The sequence below is a fragment of the Canis lupus genome, chromosome 4, assembly GCF_003254725.2.
Source record: "Canis lupus dingo isolate Sandy chromosome 4, ASM325472v2, whole genome shotgun sequence".
Lineage (NCBI taxonomy): Eukaryota > Metazoa > Chordata > Mammalia > Carnivora > Canidae > Canis > Canis lupus.
Genome location: NC_064246.1, coordinates 59,838,001 through 59,854,950, shown reverse-complemented (window position 1 = coordinate 59,854,950; position 16,950 = coordinate 59,838,001). Strand labels below are relative to the sequence as shown.

At 43.2% G+C, this 16,950-nt stretch overlaps 1 protein-coding gene across 3 annotated transcripts in view; it reads left to right on the top strand.

Moving 5' to 3' along the window:
- The first annotated feature begins 215 nt into the window (after nucleotides 1–215).
- The window catches only part of ARHGEF37 (Rho guanine nucleotide exchange factor 37), a 55,174-nt gene continuing 38,439 nt past the window's right edge, over nucleotides 216–16,950 (top strand). The window contains exon 1 of one of the 3 annotated variants that reach the window (XM_049109254.1): nucleotides 216–515. The gene's annotated coding sequence lies outside the window, so the exon portion shown is untranslated. Of the gene's footprint in view, nucleotides 516–934; nucleotides 1,113–16,950 lie in introns of those variants that run through there. The other 2 variants (XM_049109255.1, XM_035715607.2) reach the window with 2 other exon arrangements.

The following is a 16,950-nucleotide window of genomic DNA, read 5'->3' as shown; positions in this document are numbered from 1 at the left end:
TGAAATGTTTAGTACAGCGCCCGGCACTTCGTAAGCATTACTACTATCGCTCTCACTAATCATAATGAACCAGAAGCCCTAATAATGAGAACAAGAATTAGAACCGAGAAGCTTTAGGAAAGTTAAAATCTAGTCGATTCCTGCCCCCCCACACAAGGTTTGCCTTCCCGGATAGGCCACTTTTTCATAGCAGTTCTCTCGTTCCGCGTGCGACCTCAGAGAGCGGGCGCCTTGTCTGCCGCACTGGCCTGGGTACTTAGGGCGCTGAACACGGTCCCGTTTCTCGGCAGGCGAGAGCCAGACCGATACCTTTGTGTCACAGGGAAGGACACGGGGCGCAGGGAGCCGATACCTTTGTGTCACAGGGAAGGACACGGGCGCAGGGAGCCCGGCCGACTGAGCTCGTGGCGGAGCTGGGGAAGGGGCACCCAGACCTCCTGGGCAGCGGACGCCCTGGGAATGACAGCGAGGTCCCCGCTAACAGCTGGTGCTCGGGACGGGGCACGGGGACACAGGTATTCGGGAGCGGGCGGCCGGGGCGCTAGCCGGTGTTTGGGGGTGCCGGGCCCGGCCGGGAAGGCGGCTGCCCCAGCAGGCGCGGTGGGTGCGGCGCTCCCCGCAACCGCAGCTCACGGCGCGGGCGGCCGGCCAGGGCACCTCGGGGCCGGGGCGGGGGCGGGGGCCGGGGCCGGGGCCGGGGCCGGGCGGGGTCCCGGGAGCCGCGACGGGAAAACAACCTGGCCGCAGACAATCGACAAAGGCTCGCCAGCGGGCCGCCCCTCCGCGGCGCACGCACGCGCGCAGCCTGGGCAGAGCCGCGCCCGCCCGCGCCCTCCCGCGCCCTCCGTGGGACCCGCGCGCCCAGGCCCGGGCGCGGCCGCGGGGCGGGGGAAGGGGCGCCCCTCCCGCCGCGGCGGCTCCCCGGCGCCCCGAGCCCCTCCCGCCCCGAGACGGCGGCCAGGGCAGGGCAGGCGGGCTGGGCGCCGAGGGGCGCGGGACAGCGGCGGGGAGGCGGGGGCGCGCGGTCGAGCTTTGTGTCTGGAGCTCTTTGGGGACTGCGAGCAGCCTGATCCACGTGACCTTTTACAGGTGGGGCACTGAGGCCCGGAGAGGTAAGGTGGCCTGGGGGAAAAAAAGGATTATTTCTTGCATCGGTTTGTTTATGCCTGGGTAGGATTTGGGGTGACTTTTTTATTTTTTTTTAAGATTTTATTTATTTATTCACGAGAGACACATACAGAGAGAGAGAGGCAGAGACACAGGCAGAGGGAGAAGCAGGCTCCATGCAGGGACCCCGACGCGGGACTTGATCCCGGGACTTGATCCCGGGACTCCAGGATCACTATCTGGGCTGAAGGTGGCACTAAGCCGCTGGGCCACCCGGAATGCCCCTGGGATGACTTTTAATAAGAATCCCTATGTTGAAACAATGGAAAAATACAAACAATATTAAAGAATCCTTGCCGAGGAAAATATAATTATGACTACAGGCCAGGAGGAAAGAGAGAAAGGAAATGTGCACCCCCTGTGTTGAGCGGCCTTGGCCAAGGACCCCCCAGAAAAGTAGTGCCAAAGCGGGGACCAGAAGCCTGACCTTCCGGCTCAGCTCCTCAGGGCTGCAGTGCTTCCCTCCCTGTGCAGCGAGCGCCCAGAATCTGCAGGGGGGAAGAGAAACTGACAGCAGCCTGGCCCCGTGCTTCCCCTTCTTGGGATCCCTGACCCCTTAGAGATCTGCGTTCCTCCCCACAGAGGGGTTCACGCGGAACCTTGCACACAGTTTCAGATTTGACATGAAGCATTCTGTCGTAAGAAAGGACCGAAGGCTGGCACTCAGGCTGCGCTGTTCAGAGAAAAAAAAAATTTCTGCTTTAAAGGGAGGTAGCTGGGAAAGAAGCGAGTACCTGCTGTCAGTCCAGTGTCCAGACTCTGCTAGCCGTGTGATCTTGGACACATACTTTAACCTCTCCAGGGCCCAGTTTTTTTTTTGTTTGTTTGTTTGTTTTTTTCTTTCAAGATTTTTAAAAATTCAAGTTCACTTATATAGTGTAGTATTCGTTTCAGCCCAACGTCCAGTTTCAGCTGTAAAAGAGAGATTGACAATAACAAGGGATGAAGCAGACAGACTTAAGAATGAATGTTGAGCCCAGTGATTGACCCTTAGGAAGTGTTAAGTAAAAGTGCTGGTGCACAGAACCGCAGTGGCTCACAGCTGTGCCAGTTAGGAGAGGTGATGACCTGGAAGACCTTGGGCTATATCCAAAATAAATTTTAAATAATTGTCAACGTGAAACTACAAAGTGAACACTTATTATGACTTATGAGCGACAATGCGTATCTTGGTGATGATAATCTAAATAAAAGTGCAACAGCGCACATCAATATTTGGCCTAAGGTGAAATGCTGAAAGTAGAAGCTACCAGACATTCTAATAAGGACTGTTTATTGGGCCTTGCTTGCCTCTCTTGAATGGAACCAGCACCTGTATCGCTTGTTTTTAGATGAGAGGAAAGAGGAGGGGGGATGTGGGGACCTGGGCAACACCCAGTCTTGCCAGGTGGTGGGGGCTCAGCGGAGTTTCTGCCAGGGTACAGGAGTTACTGGCAGTTGGCTCTCATCCCTCTTGGATCAGCAGCTTGCCGTGGTAAACAGAGCCTTGGTTGATTCTGTTCTAGATCAAATAAATGGCTTTTTATTTAGCCAGTGGGGGGGGGGTAGTGGTGTTTGAGAGCTGTGACTGAAGCAAAATAGCATTTGTTGAGCTTGATTGTCCAAAGCCTATTGCTTGTTTATTGACAGGCTTAAGAGTTTTGAAATCTGCAGATCCAAAATTGTGAGGACAGGGCCTGGGGCGGGCCTACTTACCTATAAAAAGAACTGCTCTTACAAAATAGTGTGTTGTCTCCATTCTCTACCATTTTAGGCCTTGCAAATAGAGTCAGGGAAATATGGCTTAGGGCAAATAGCTGCTATTTAATTTGGGTTAGGATGCATAATACCTGTCTGGTGGGTTACATTCCTCTCTGGGTGTTTATAAAGGAGAGTTTTTTTTCTAAAAAACAGAGAATGTGTATGTGTGTAATGTCTCTTGCCCCCCTCTGCCTCCCCTTCAGCCAATCATTTCTCAACCCAGAGAAGTCTTTTTCTGCAAGCTCAGTGACTTTGGCAAGTTCCTTCCTTTCCTGCCTCTGTGACCTGATTTTGTTTCACAGTAGCTCTGTTAGAAGGTTGGGTTTTTGTTTTAAAGATTTTATTTTATTATTTTTTAGAGATTTGCTTATTTGAGAGAGAGGGAGGGAGCACGCAAGCACAAGCAGGGGAAGTGGCAGAGGGAGAAGGAGAAGCAGACTCTGAGCAGCTTGATCTTGGGATCAAGCCCCCTAAATCAGTACTGGAGCCGAAGGGAGATGCCCAACTGACTGAGCTACCCAGGTGCCCCTGTTTTAAAGATTTTATTTATTGGCTCAGCGTGGAGCCCAACATGGGGCTTGAACTCATGACCTGCGATCAGATCTGAGCTGAGATCCAAAGTCGAACACTTAACTGACTGAGCCACCCAGGTGTCCCTGTTTTGTTTTCTAAAGTAAGCTCTACACCCATCATGGGGCTTGATGGTGCCACAACTCCAAAGATCTAGAGTCACATGTTCTACCACCTGAGCCAGCCAGGTGCTCCTAGAAAGTTCATTCTAATTTGACCTTTAGATTCCAAACATTTGGTGCTGCATAGGATAACATAGAGCAAACATACTTGTGCTCTCAGTCGAAGACTCTTCCTTATTTGAACCCAAGGACCCCTTTCATGTTTCTCCTTCCAGCCTCGCTGCCTTCATTCCTCCAACATTTCTTTAGTAGGATGAGATTAAAAGCAGAATTTCCTCAAGAAATGATCTATAGACTACCTGCATCAGAATCACCTAGGGGCTTGTGGAAATACCTCATCCCTGACTGCCTGAATCTGAATCTTCAAGGGTGGGGGCAAGAGTTTGCATGCTTGACAAGTGCTCCTGGGTGATTCGTATGCACCTTTGGTTATCTGTGTGGATTTTTGGGATGGGATTGGTAGTGGAGGACTATATACTCCCTATAAATTCTGTATTGTTTGTCTAAATTATGTAATGAGTGAGAGCCTCTTATGTAATTTGAACAAACTAGGATGTCCATGTAGTTGGTAAGCACTTGAAAAGATGCTCAAGATAATTCATCATTAGGGAAATACACATCCAAACCACATTGAGATTTCACCTATCTATTAGGACAGCTAAAATTAAAAAGATTGACTATAGCAAGTGTTGATAAGGATGTGGAGGAACTAGAACTTGTATGCACTGTTGGTGAAAATGTAAAATGGTACATCCACTTTATTTTCTTAAAAAGTTGAATATATATCTTTCTTGTGATCCAGACATTCCATCCCTAGGTCCAGGTTTTTTGTATTAGAAAAATAGAAAATCAATTCTTTATCCAGTGCATGGATATTCTTTCACTGAAAAGAAAGAGGAGAAGAGGGATCCCTGGGTGGCGCAGCGGTTTAGCGCCTGCCTTTGGCCCAGGGCGCAATCCTGCAGACCCGGGATTGAATCCCACGTCGGGCTCCCGGTGCATGGAGCCTGCTTCTCCCTCTGTCTATGTCTCTGCCTCTCTCTCTCTCTCTCTCTGTGTGACTATCATAAGTAAATGAAAAAAAAAAATAAAAAAAAGAAATCTTCCAATAATTAAAAAAAAAAAAAAAGAGGAGAAGAAGCCAGACCAAAAAGAGTACATACTCTAGAATTCCACTTATATAAAATTCGAGGGGAGTTGCTGTCTCTCACCTGACCTTAAACTTTTTGGTGGTTCCAAAGAGTTGTGTATGATCATTTTAGTCTAAGTCCACTTGTTACAGTGTCTTGGCAGTTTGATCTGTCAGTGTTTGTTCATGTCTTTAATTCATTCAATTAATTGAGCACCTACCATGTACTTGACCTAGAATAGACACTAGGTAACGTGTTGGTGAATAAAACAGACATAATCCCTGCCCTCATGGAGCTTACCCTTTATTAAATGAAACAGTAAAACAAATAGGATAAGAAATATAGTTATTGGGGGGAAAGGAGTGCTTCTTTGGAAGGGGGGATGTGAGTCAGGAAAAACTTGTCCGGGTTTCAAGCAGAGAAGTAAAGCAGTCAGTTTCATGTTTTTGAAACACTCTGGTGCTGTGCATCCAATCAGGAGACTGTTCTAGTAGTCCAGGAGAAAGGTGGTAGAGGTTTAGATTCAGGTGGCCTTAGAGAAGAAAGCACTGAAAGAATAGTGCTTTCATCTCTTTAATCAAACTGGCAGATCCCAGAGGTTGAGACTGATCAACATTCTTTGAATAGTGTAGTTTTATGAGTTTTTAGTTCATATTACTGTCCTTTGGCCCCCTCCACCCACACCCCTAGCTCTCAGTCTCCATCACCCAGGTCTTGCTCCTTAGACGCCTTAGAAATACGTCAGCACCTTGCTGGGCCAGTTACTCTAGTCTACAGCATTCCTTTGATCTGCTGACCTAGTTGCCTTTCAGTAAGGGAATGAGGATAGTCTGGTAATTCTGTTTTTGTTTTTTGCTAACCTATGCTGGCTCCCAGTGCGCTCTGTTTCCCTTTCAAAAGGCTGAGGGACCCTCTGTTTTACTGAAATGGCAAAAACCCAGCTCAGAATGGCTAAGGCCAAAGAAGAGTGAGGAAAGAAAATATATTAGCTCCTAAAGAAGTCCAGGGGCACCTGGACTTTCAGTTAAGTGTCTGACTCTTGATTTTGGCTCAGCTCATGATCTCAAGGTCGTGAGATTGAGCCCTGTGTTGGAGTCAGGTTGAGAGTCTCTTCCTCTCCCACTACTCGTAAAAAAAAAAAAAATTCCAAAAGACGATCAGTCTCTGTCATGGCTGAAGTGGGTAATGTAATCAGGGCTCAGTCTCACAGTCCCTCAGTCCTCAACTCTATTTCTTTGGTGTTAGCAGCCCTCTGAGTCAGGCTCTGGTGTTTCATTCCTATTACCTATTATTATCATGATCAGCTGTTGTCACCATCTGCTTGAATATGATTAACCAAATGTCCTTAGACGATTTCTTGATCCATTGGATCCATGGTAATGCTGTTCTTTACAGTTTAACAATAATAGTAACGAAAGCAACTGCTACCGATATTGAGAGCTTGCCTTGTACCAGGTACTCTGTTAAGCACTTTACATGGATTATCTTATGAAATCTTATAACCACCCTATAAAGAAGGTTTTGTTTTATTTTGATTTTTGTTTTGTTTTGTTTTATAAAGAAGGTTAAAAGCATCCTGAGAAAGCTAGCCAATTGATTGCAGAATCAGGATTTGAATTTGGGTTTCCTGGCTCCAGGCCTTCACAGTGCCTCTTGAAGTCCAGCCATCAAAGGGTGTACCTATTTCTTACTTTTTCTGTACATGAATCTTTTTTTTAAGGTTTTATTCATTTATTTGAGAGAGCATGTGTGCACATGAGAGAGAGAGAGAGAATATAAGCAGGAGCATGGGGGAGAGGCTGAGGGAGAAGGAGAAGCAGGCTCTTTGCTGAGCACAGAGCACAGTCCTGAGGCTCCATGGATCATGACCTGAGCTGAAGGCCACCAGGTGCCCCCTGAACGTAAATCTTATATATACATGGCAGTCATAGCAGGGACAGAGCTTTAGAAGTTATTCTTATAATTCTGTCCATCCCAGATTTCTGGGTTTATAGTTTTGGAAGCTCTTTGTACAGTACCCTTCTCCCTGACTGTTGTATGTATATACACCAGGCACATTAGGCAGGACCCCAGTGTGGCCACTCTTGTTTCTATAGGTGTTTCCTCCCTTTGTTTTTCTTTTTTTCTTTCTTTCTTAAAAGATTCATTTATTTTCATTTGAGAAGGGGGCAGAGTGAGAGGGAAGGAAGAGAATCCCAAGCAGACTCCCCAATGAGAGCGGAACCCGACATGGGGCTTGATCCCACGACCTTGAGATCGTGACCTGAGCCGAAATCAAGAGCCAGACACTTAACTGAACCACCCAGGCGCCCCTAGTTCTACATCTTAATTGTGGTGGTGGTGGTTATACAAATCTAACACGTGATAAAATGGCATAAAACAATCATTCATGAGTAGTATACTGATGCCAATTTCCTGGTTTTGATACTGTGCTATGTTTAAATAATAAATAACACTTAGAAGAACCTTGTTGAAAGGTGCACAGAAATTCTGGTTCTATCCTTGCAACTTTCTGTTGAATAAGTCTGTAAGTCTTTTTCCTTTTTTTTTTTTTTTTGTAAGTCTTTTTCCTGTCTGTAAGTATTTCAAAATAAAAAGTTTAAAAACAAAATTTTATGTAGCTTAACTTATCCACTATCTCTGCAGCTCTCTCTGGACAAGTACAGCTCAAACAGCTGGGAGAGGAGGCTGGTATCCTTGTTCCATTTCCCGGTGTGGCCAGATAAGGAGGCTTGTCTCAGAGAACGAGCTCTGGAAACATGGCTTTCCATAGAGCCCAGTCGTGCTCAATCCTGGGATCTCTTCCGTGTCTCATGATAGGTGATTGAGAACTAAAATCAGTTTAGCTTCCCTGCTCACTCTTGCTCTGTCTCTCTCCAATAAGTAAATAAAATCTTAAAACTGTTGACAACAAAAGCAAAGACACAGAACTCTCCCATGACCACAGTGTTCTCCCTGGTGTTCTTTATAGTCACACCCACCTGCCCTCCACCCTCATCCCTAACCAGGTAATAATCACTAACCTGTTCTCTATATAATTTTGTACAAGACATAAATGGAATCACACAGTGTATGACCTTTTGAGATTAGTTTTTTTTTCAGTCAGTACCCTCAAGAGCCATCCAGGTGATTCTAGTTTATTAGTTCATTCCCTGTCTTTTGTTTTCTTAAAATTTTATTCATTTATTTGACAGAAAGAGAGAGCACAGGTAGGCAGAGAGGCAGGAAGAGGGAGAAGCAGGCTCCTTGCCTGAGTAGGGAGCCCGATGTGGGGCTCAATCCCAGACCCTGAGACCATGACCTGAGCCAAAGGCAGACACTTAACCGACTGAGCCACCCCCATTACCTGTTCTGAGTATTCAGAGGTATTGGATCTCCTAGTTTGTTTTTTTCTTTAAGTATTCATCTGTTTTTTTTTTTTTTTAAGATTTTGTTCATTTATTCATGAGAGACAGAGAGAGAGAGGCAGAGACATAGGTAGAGGGAGAAGCAGGCTCCATGCAGGAAGTCCAATGCGGGACTCCATCCCAGGACTCTGGGATCATGACTTGAGCCAAAGGCAGATGCTCAACCACTGAGCCACCCAGGTGCCCCATATTCACCTGTTTTTAATTATTTTTTTTTAAGTAGGCTCCACGCCCAATATGGGGCTTGGACTCCTGACCCTGAGATTAAGAGTCATGCTCTACCGACTAAGCCAGCCAGGTGCTCCTAAAGCATTCACCTATTAAACTCACCTATTAAAACAACATTTGATTTTCTCTACTTTGGTTATTACAAATAATGCTTCTATGAGCATTTGTGGGCAAGTTTTCGTATGGACGTAAGTTTTTTCTCTGGAATAGATGCCCTGAGGTATGATTTCTGTTAAGTGTATGTTTTATTTTAAAAGTAACTAACAATAAAAAATAAAAAATAAATAAAAGTAACTAACAAACTATTTTCCAGAGTGGCTGAACCACTCTGCATTCCCAACAATAATGTATGTGCAACCCAGTTTCTCCACATCCCTGTGACAGTTATACTATCTATTTTTCTGGTAACAGTGTTATTGAGATATAATGTATATTCTATACTTCACCCACTGAAAGTGTACAAATCAGTGGTTTTTAGTATATTCTTTGAGTGTGCAAGCATCACTATAATAAATTTAGAACATTTTCATCACCCCCAAAAGAAACCCTGTACCCAGTAGCCACCACATTCCATACCCTATCCCTTCAGCCTAGCAAACCCATGATCTGTTTTGCTACAGATTTGCCTGTTCTGGACGTTTCATATAAATCAAATCATAAAACACGTGGTCCTTTGTGACTGGCTGCTTTGTCCTAGCATCATGTTTTCAAGATTCATTCATGTTGGAGCACATATCCATGGTACTTCATTCCTTTTCATTGCCAAATAATATATAATTGTATTTTTAAAAGATTCTATTCATTCATGGGAGACACAGAGAGGCAGAGACATAGGCACAGGGAAATGCAGGCTCCCTGAGGGGAGCCTGATGTGGGACTCGACCCCAGGACCCTGGGATCACAACCTGAGCCAAAGGCAGACACTCAATCACCGAGCCACCTATGTGCCCCCAATATATAATATTTTTAAAGAAATAAAAGTGTGTTTCTTTCTATGATACAGACTGTATACTAAAAGATAACAGATTGCCATCACAGGGAGGTTTTACCAGGCCTGCTTAGAGCTCCAGCTTGCAGTTAATCTAAGGGCAAATTAATGCTATTTTAAATATTTAGCAGTTCTCTATAAAGTATTACTTGTGTTTTTTGCTTATTTAGCAACAGTTCTGAGTAGTGGAACCTGAGTAGCTCTCTCTGAAATCCTATTGGAATCTTTCTCGAGAACCTATGCACAGGGTGGTAAGTGTCAGCAATTCAGGTCAGGATCAGGTCAGCAGGCCACAGGCAGTGTTCAAGAGCTGGAATAGAGCTGTGCATCAGACAGATGCATTCCAGGATCTTTCTAGGCCCTTTGCTCTCCCCACTCAGTTTACATATTATCTGATCCACAGGTCAGTGCTTATGGCCCAGGCCAGAAACTTCTGCTGCTACTAGGTCCTTCCAAAGGACCATTTATGTATGCAAGTATCATCAGTATTGTGAGACATAGAGAAGGACATGAGGTGAATGGGTGCTCATCTTGTCTCTAAGCGTTTAGTGTCTGGCCAGGAAGGTGAGGCCTGGTTCTAAATAACTCTAAATAACCAGGTACAAATTTGAACGGGACGTGTGCCACTTTAAATATTAGGAAATATTTTAACCATCCAGAAAAGAAGAAAGAACAGTGCAATAAATACCACATTCTTACTATCCATCTTTGTTTAATTTTAACATTTTTGCCATATGTACTTCATTATTTTTTAAAAAGATTTATTTATTTGAGAGAGAGAGAGAGAGAGAGAGAGAGAGAGTGTGTGTGTGTGTGTGTGTGCATGCAGAGGAAGAGAGAGAAGCAGACTCCCCGCCAAGCAGGACCCTGAGATCATGACCTGAGCTGAAGGTAGACCCTTAACCAACTGAGCCACCCAGGCACCCTGTGCTTCATTATTTCTAAGCAAATAAAACATCTCCTATACTCAGCAATAAAAAGGAAGGAACTATTGATACATGCAACAGTTTATAGGCATCTCTAGGGGAATTATACTGATTGAATAAAGTCAGTCCCCCAAAGGTTACACACTGTAATGATTCCATTTACTTACATTCTTGAAATGACCAGATTATAGAAAGGGAGAACAGATTCCTGGCAGCCAGGGGTTAAGGATTGGATGAGTCTGGAGGAAATTGGGTGAAGAGGCAACATGAGGGATCCTTGTGATAGAAATGATCTGTATCAGTGCCAATATCCTGGCTGTGAGATCGTGTCAGTTTTGCAAGATGCTACCATTGAGGAAATTTGGCAAAGGGTACACAGAACCAGTGTATTATTTATTATAACTGTATGTGAATCTTAATCTCAAAATTAAAAGTGTAAATAAAAACAAAATGAAACAAAACACCATCAGATGCCATTAAGTCCCCTTTGATACTGTCCTTAATTTCATTTTTCTGCTTCCCTCCCCAGAAGTTACTACCATCCTGAATTTATTGTTATTATGTCCACAAAATTTTTAATCATGGTGCTCTATACATATATATCTCTAAACACTATCTAGCCTTGTTTTACGTATTTTATTTTATTTTTTTTAAAAGATTTTATTTATTTATTCGTGAGAGAAACACACACAGAGAGAGAGGCAGAGATACAGGTAGAGGGAGAAGCAGGCTCCACGCAGGGAACCTGATGTGGGGCTCCATCCCGGGTCTCCAAGATCACACCCTGGGCGGAAGGCGGTGCTAAACTGCTGAGCCACCTGGGCTGCCCTTGTTTTACATATTTAAATAAATAAAAAAAAAAAGTATTCCACTCTGTGTATCCTTCTGGAATTTCCTTTTTTTTTTTTCCTTTCCAGTGTTGTGAGGCTACCCAAGTTGATACATGAATTTGCAGTTTGTTCATTTTCACTGTTGTTGAGAATTACATGGTATGGATATGATACAAGTTATTAACCCCCTCTCCTGTGGATGGATATCTAGGTGGTTTCAAATGTCCTGTCATTATCAGCAGTGCTGCAGTGAACACGCGTCTCCATTCCTTGTGTATAGGTGAAGTTTCTTAAAGGCAGGACATATCTAAAAGTAGAACTAATTGGCCTAACAGTGTGAGCATTTTTAACTTCTCTAGTTGTTGCCAAATTGCTCTTTTGAGGGGTTGCAACAATTTATACTACAGTACATGAGACTTCCCATTTATCTACAGTCTCACCAACATCTTTATATTTTGCCAATGTAATGGGCATGAAATGGTATCTCATTGTGATATTTTGTTTTTAAAGATATATTTATTTATTTTAGAGAGCACAGGGGACGGGACAGAAGAAGGAGAGAGAGTCTCAAGCAGACTCCATGCTGAGCATGGAGCCCGACACAGGGCTCCATCTCATGATCCTGAGATCACAACCTGAGCCAAAACTAAGAGTCCGACGTTTAACCAACTGAGCCACCCAGATGTCCCCACTGTGGCTTTACTTATTCACATTTGCCTACTTACTGGTGAACTGAGCATCTTTTCATTGTATATTAGCCATTTAAATTTCTTCTTTTGTCAATGACCTGTTCATACCTGTATCAGCCAGAGATTAGTTGGAAAGAACACAAGTCATTCTATTTTAACCAGTAAGGGATATATATTTTTTAAGACATATTTGAGAGAGAGAGAGAGAGAGAGAGAGAGAGAGAGAGAATGAGGGTGAGGGGGCAGGGAGCAGAGTGCCAAAGAGAGAGAGGGAGAGAGAGAGAATCTCAAGCCAACTCCATGCTGTGTGTGGAGCCCAGTGCAAGGCTCAGTCTTACGACCCTGTGATGGTGCTGTGAGCTGAAATCAAGAGTCACATAGGAAAAAAAAAAAAAGTTAGATAGATACTCAACCGACTGAGCCACCCAGGTGCCCCTAACCGTAAGGATTTAAAAGAGTGTGTTAGGTGCTTACCACATCAAATGGAGGAGCTGGACAAGTGGACCACAGAACAGAATAGGTCCCAAGGCAGTGCTACAGGAATGACCCTCCAAAGGCATTGCTGCCCTCTGCAACAATCAGGAAATTGGAGAATTGGGAAGCTCCTGTCTCTGTTGTTGGCTTCATAATTCCATGACTTTAGTCATAATCTTTTGCCAGAACTGATGACTTAAGAACAATGCAATACTTGTCCCATTAAATGGATACCTCAAACACCACCTCTCTTCTGACTTAGCTCAATTCTAGATTCAGGGCTCACGTAAGACTATCTGATTGGTGGGGCTGAAAACACATGTTGGATACTTAGCTGTAAGGAAGCCTAGAAATCTGGGGTGTAGCTTTCTAATTTCAGTATTATAGGAGGAGGTTAGAATTAACATTGAATGAACCAAAATACTGTCTGTGCAATAATATGCTTTGTTTTTCTTTTAGATTGCCTTGTTTAAATGATTCATAGAAATTCTTTATGTAGTGTAGATAATTAGACATTTGCAGGTTACTTTTTTTACAAATATCTTCTCCTGATTGGAGGTCTCTCTTTGCCTTTTGATTGTAGAATTGTTTGATAAACAGAAAATTTCCATATCACTGTCATCATATTTATGGGTCCTAACCAATCTTTGTACATTTTATGTCTTGTTGAAGAAATCCTTCCCATTCAGAGAACAGAAAAATAAATATTTTCCTATGTTTTCTTCTAAGAATTTTAGAGTTTCATATTTGACATTCAGGTCTTTAATATATCTGGAGTTTATTTGGGGTGTGATGTGGGATTGCATTTGTTTATTTTTCTATATGGGAAAACACTTATCCTATGGACCATCCTTTTCTGAATGACTTAAAATGATACATGTGTCATATAAAACATTTCCATTATTACTGTGGTCTATTTCTGGGCTCTCTAATCTGTTCTACTAATATGTTTGCCCATGTATCAACACTCTACTTTTTAATTACTATGGCTTTCAAGTAGATCTAGATATCTTTTTCTTTTTTAAGATTTTATTTATTTAGGGACACCTAGATGGCTCAGTGGTTGAGCGTTTGCCTTTGGCTCAGGGCGTGATCCCGAGGTTCTGAGATCAAGTCCCACATCGGGCTCCCTATAGAGAGCCTACTTCTCCCTCTGCCTATGTCTCTGCCTCTCTCTTTATCTGTGACATAGGCAGAAGGAGAAGCAGGCTCTACACAGGGAACCCGATGCCAGGCTCGATCCCAGTACCCTGGGATCATGACCTGAGGCAAAGGCAGATGCTCAACTGCTGAGCCACTCAGGTGCCCCAGATCTAGATATTTGATAGGACAGGTGCCTCATCTTGTTCTTCAGGATTCTCTTAGCCATCTTGGCCTTTTACTCTTCTGTATATATTTTAGAATTATTTTATTGTGTTCTAGTGAAAAACAAGACCAAAATGAAACCCTGATGGGGGTTTTATTGGAATTATAATTGGATCCAGTTGGGAAAAATTTTTTTTCTTTATGATATTGGGTCTTCCTATCCATGAACATAGTGTATCCCTACTTGTTATCATTTCTTCAATTCAATAATTTCAATAAAGTTTTTAAAAAATTTTCATGAAGATCTTATACATTTTTTGTTAATTTAATATATTTCAGAAGGAATAAATATTATTTGTTTTTATTACAATATCAAACCTTTTTATTATCCTACTGTCTTTAAATCGCATTCAAGGGATCCCTGGGTGGCGCAGCGGTTTGGTGCCTGCCTTTGGCCCAGGGCGCGATCCTGGAGACCGGGGATCGAATCCCATGTCTGGCTCCCGGTGCATGGGGCCTGCTTCTCCCTCTGCCTGTGTCTCTGGCTCTGTCTCTCCTTCTCTCTCTCAAGAATAAATAAATAAAATCTTTAAAAAAAATAAATAAATAAATAAATAAATCGCATTCAAAATATTATTATTGGTATATACAGTTATAGGATTTATTTTTAAATATTGATATCCAGCAAAATTGAGGAATCCTCACATAAATAATATATTTTTAAAAGTTTACCCCATGTCTTTTTTTTTCTTTTTTAAATTAATTAATTGATTAAGATTTTATTTATTTATTCATGAGAGAGACAGAGAGAGAGGCAGAGACACAGGCAGAGGGAGAAGCAGGCTCCACGCAGGGAGCTGGACATGGGACTCGATCCTGGGTCTCACAGGATCACGCCCTGGGCTGAAGGCAGCGCCAAACCACTGGGCCACCAGGGCTGCCCTATTTATTTATTTATTGGAGAGAGAGAGAAAATGAAAAAGCACACAGGGGACAGGGGAGAGCGGGGAGAGGGATAGAGAGAGAGAAACTTGAGCAGACTCCTGGCTGAGCGTGGAGCCTGATGTGGGGCTTGACATCAGGACTCTGAGATCAGGACATGAAGCAAAACCAAGAGTTGGGGGTTCAACTGACTATACCACCCAGGCAACCCTCCATGTCTTTAAATAGCATGCAGCTGCTGTTATTACTGAGCTTTTCATTTAGGTATTGTGCTTTGACTTTCTACAATGGAAGATGAAGATTTAGTTGTTTTTTGTTTTTACTCCCCCTCCACCACACATGTACACCCCTCCCATTACCTTGTTCTCTCAATATAGTTATACATAATATTATTTAGATAACTTGCAATATAATGTGTGTAAATTGTATTTATAACTGAAATAGGCAGTAACATACAATTACTTTTATTTCTGCTGCACAGCTTTTTTAAACAATTATTTTGTGTTTGTTCATTGGTTTGTCTCTTAGTTTTATATGTATGATCTGTATGATTATCCTGAAACACCAGATTCACTACCAATTCAATAAATCATGTTCTCAAGACATTCTAGTACCTTCTGAAATACTGTAGACTGTTTGGCATCTGCCTATAGCCAATGGTCAATCCTTGAATTTTTCCTTCACCTGTCTGGGGATTTCCCTGGTCCCTTTCACATTAGATCACCAGTCCCCTGTACCCTATGTCTTCTTCTTTCCTATTTCTTTATTTTGGTGGGGCACATTCTCTCATAGTTTCCTGAGAACAAGGACATACAAAGATGAATTCTCTAGGCTGTCAAGGTTCTGCAATTTCTCCTCAATGTATCTAGGTGTGGATTTGTAAAAAAGCTATCCTGTTGGGGACTTGTATTTTCTGGATCTAAGAATTCATATTTTTTATAAAGTCTGGACAATTCTTACTCTTCTCTTATCTCTTTGAATTTTGCCTCTCCTCATTCTCTTTATTCTTGTATTCTAGAACTCAGATTTGATGCATGAACCTTCTTATTTCAATATCGAGATCCCTTCAGTTCTCTTTCATATTTTCCATACTTTTCTCTCTCTTTAGCAGTCTGGATAATTTATTCAGGTCTGTATGCCCTTTTGCTGTTTCTCTTTTCTAGATGTCTGTTTAATCTGCCTATTCAGTTTTTAATTTCAAAGACTAAATTTTTAATTTCTCTAAGTTCTGTTTGGTGCTTTAAAAAATCACAATCATACAGGTCTTTATTTTTTTATAACATTTTAAAAAGATTTTATTTATTCATGGGAGACACAGAGAAAGAGGCAGAAACATAGGCAGAGGGAGAAGCAGGCTTCCTGCAAGGAGCCCAATGTGGGACTTGATCCCAGGACCCCGGGTTCACGCCCTGAGCTGAAGGCAGATACTCAACCACTGAGCCATCCAGGTGCCCCAGGTTTTTTTTTTTTTTTTTTCTTTTATTGCTTATTTTATAGTTTTTACCTGATATTCTTTGGATCTAATTCTGTTCATTGCTGTGGAGTTCTTGTCTGTCATTTTGGATTGTAAACTCATTTTCAGGACAGGGCTGGCTGCTGGAATACCACATGACCTAGGCTGTAAGGACATGTTCTTCTGGAGACATTTTATTTCTATGGGCACTCAGTAGCATTAGTCCAGAACTGTTTTTGTTAATTTCTCAGCTTTGGGTTACTCAGACCACATGTATAATGTCAATTTGAGCCTAAAACTCCATGAAGGCAGACCTATTTTTATAAATTTTCAGAAGGGACTTTTTGTCCTCATGAGCATGGGGACGATGTTTTGACCCACCATTTCACTGGAGTCTTTGGGGGTCCTAGTTCTGTAAAGATCTGTTCCCATCTGAACACCAGCACCCAAGTCCCTGGTTCCCCGAACTTGGCCATGTGCCCCTTTCCCTGCCTACCCCTCCACTTTGGGCCACAACTGCTCAGCTGCTTCAGCTCTGCTTTCCAGTTCCTCTGTTTGGGGGCTCTGCTGTTTCCTTTATTCTCTTGCAAGCCCTGCCAGGGCATGAAAAGGAAGTTGGTAATATGTGATCCAGCGTTTCTAGGATATTCTGTAGTAGGGAGGGTTTTCAGGCCATGGTATCCACAGGACTGCCATTTGTACTTTTAAGCCTAGAGATAAGGGATTGTGGGAGTTTCAGGGAGGGAGAGTCCATCTGGCTGGGAGGATCAGGAAGGGGAAGGGAAGATGAATATCCAAGCATAGAGACACAGGAGGGGGTGGGGCCCGGCAGGTGCAAAAGCACAGAAGCAGGAAATGATTGTGCAGACATAGAGGAAAGCATGCAGCTCCCTTTTGCTGGTGTATGGTCTGGGAAGGGAAAAATGAGCTTGGAGCTGGACCACAGAGCAGCAGGGAGCTAACTGTTTAAGCCTTACAG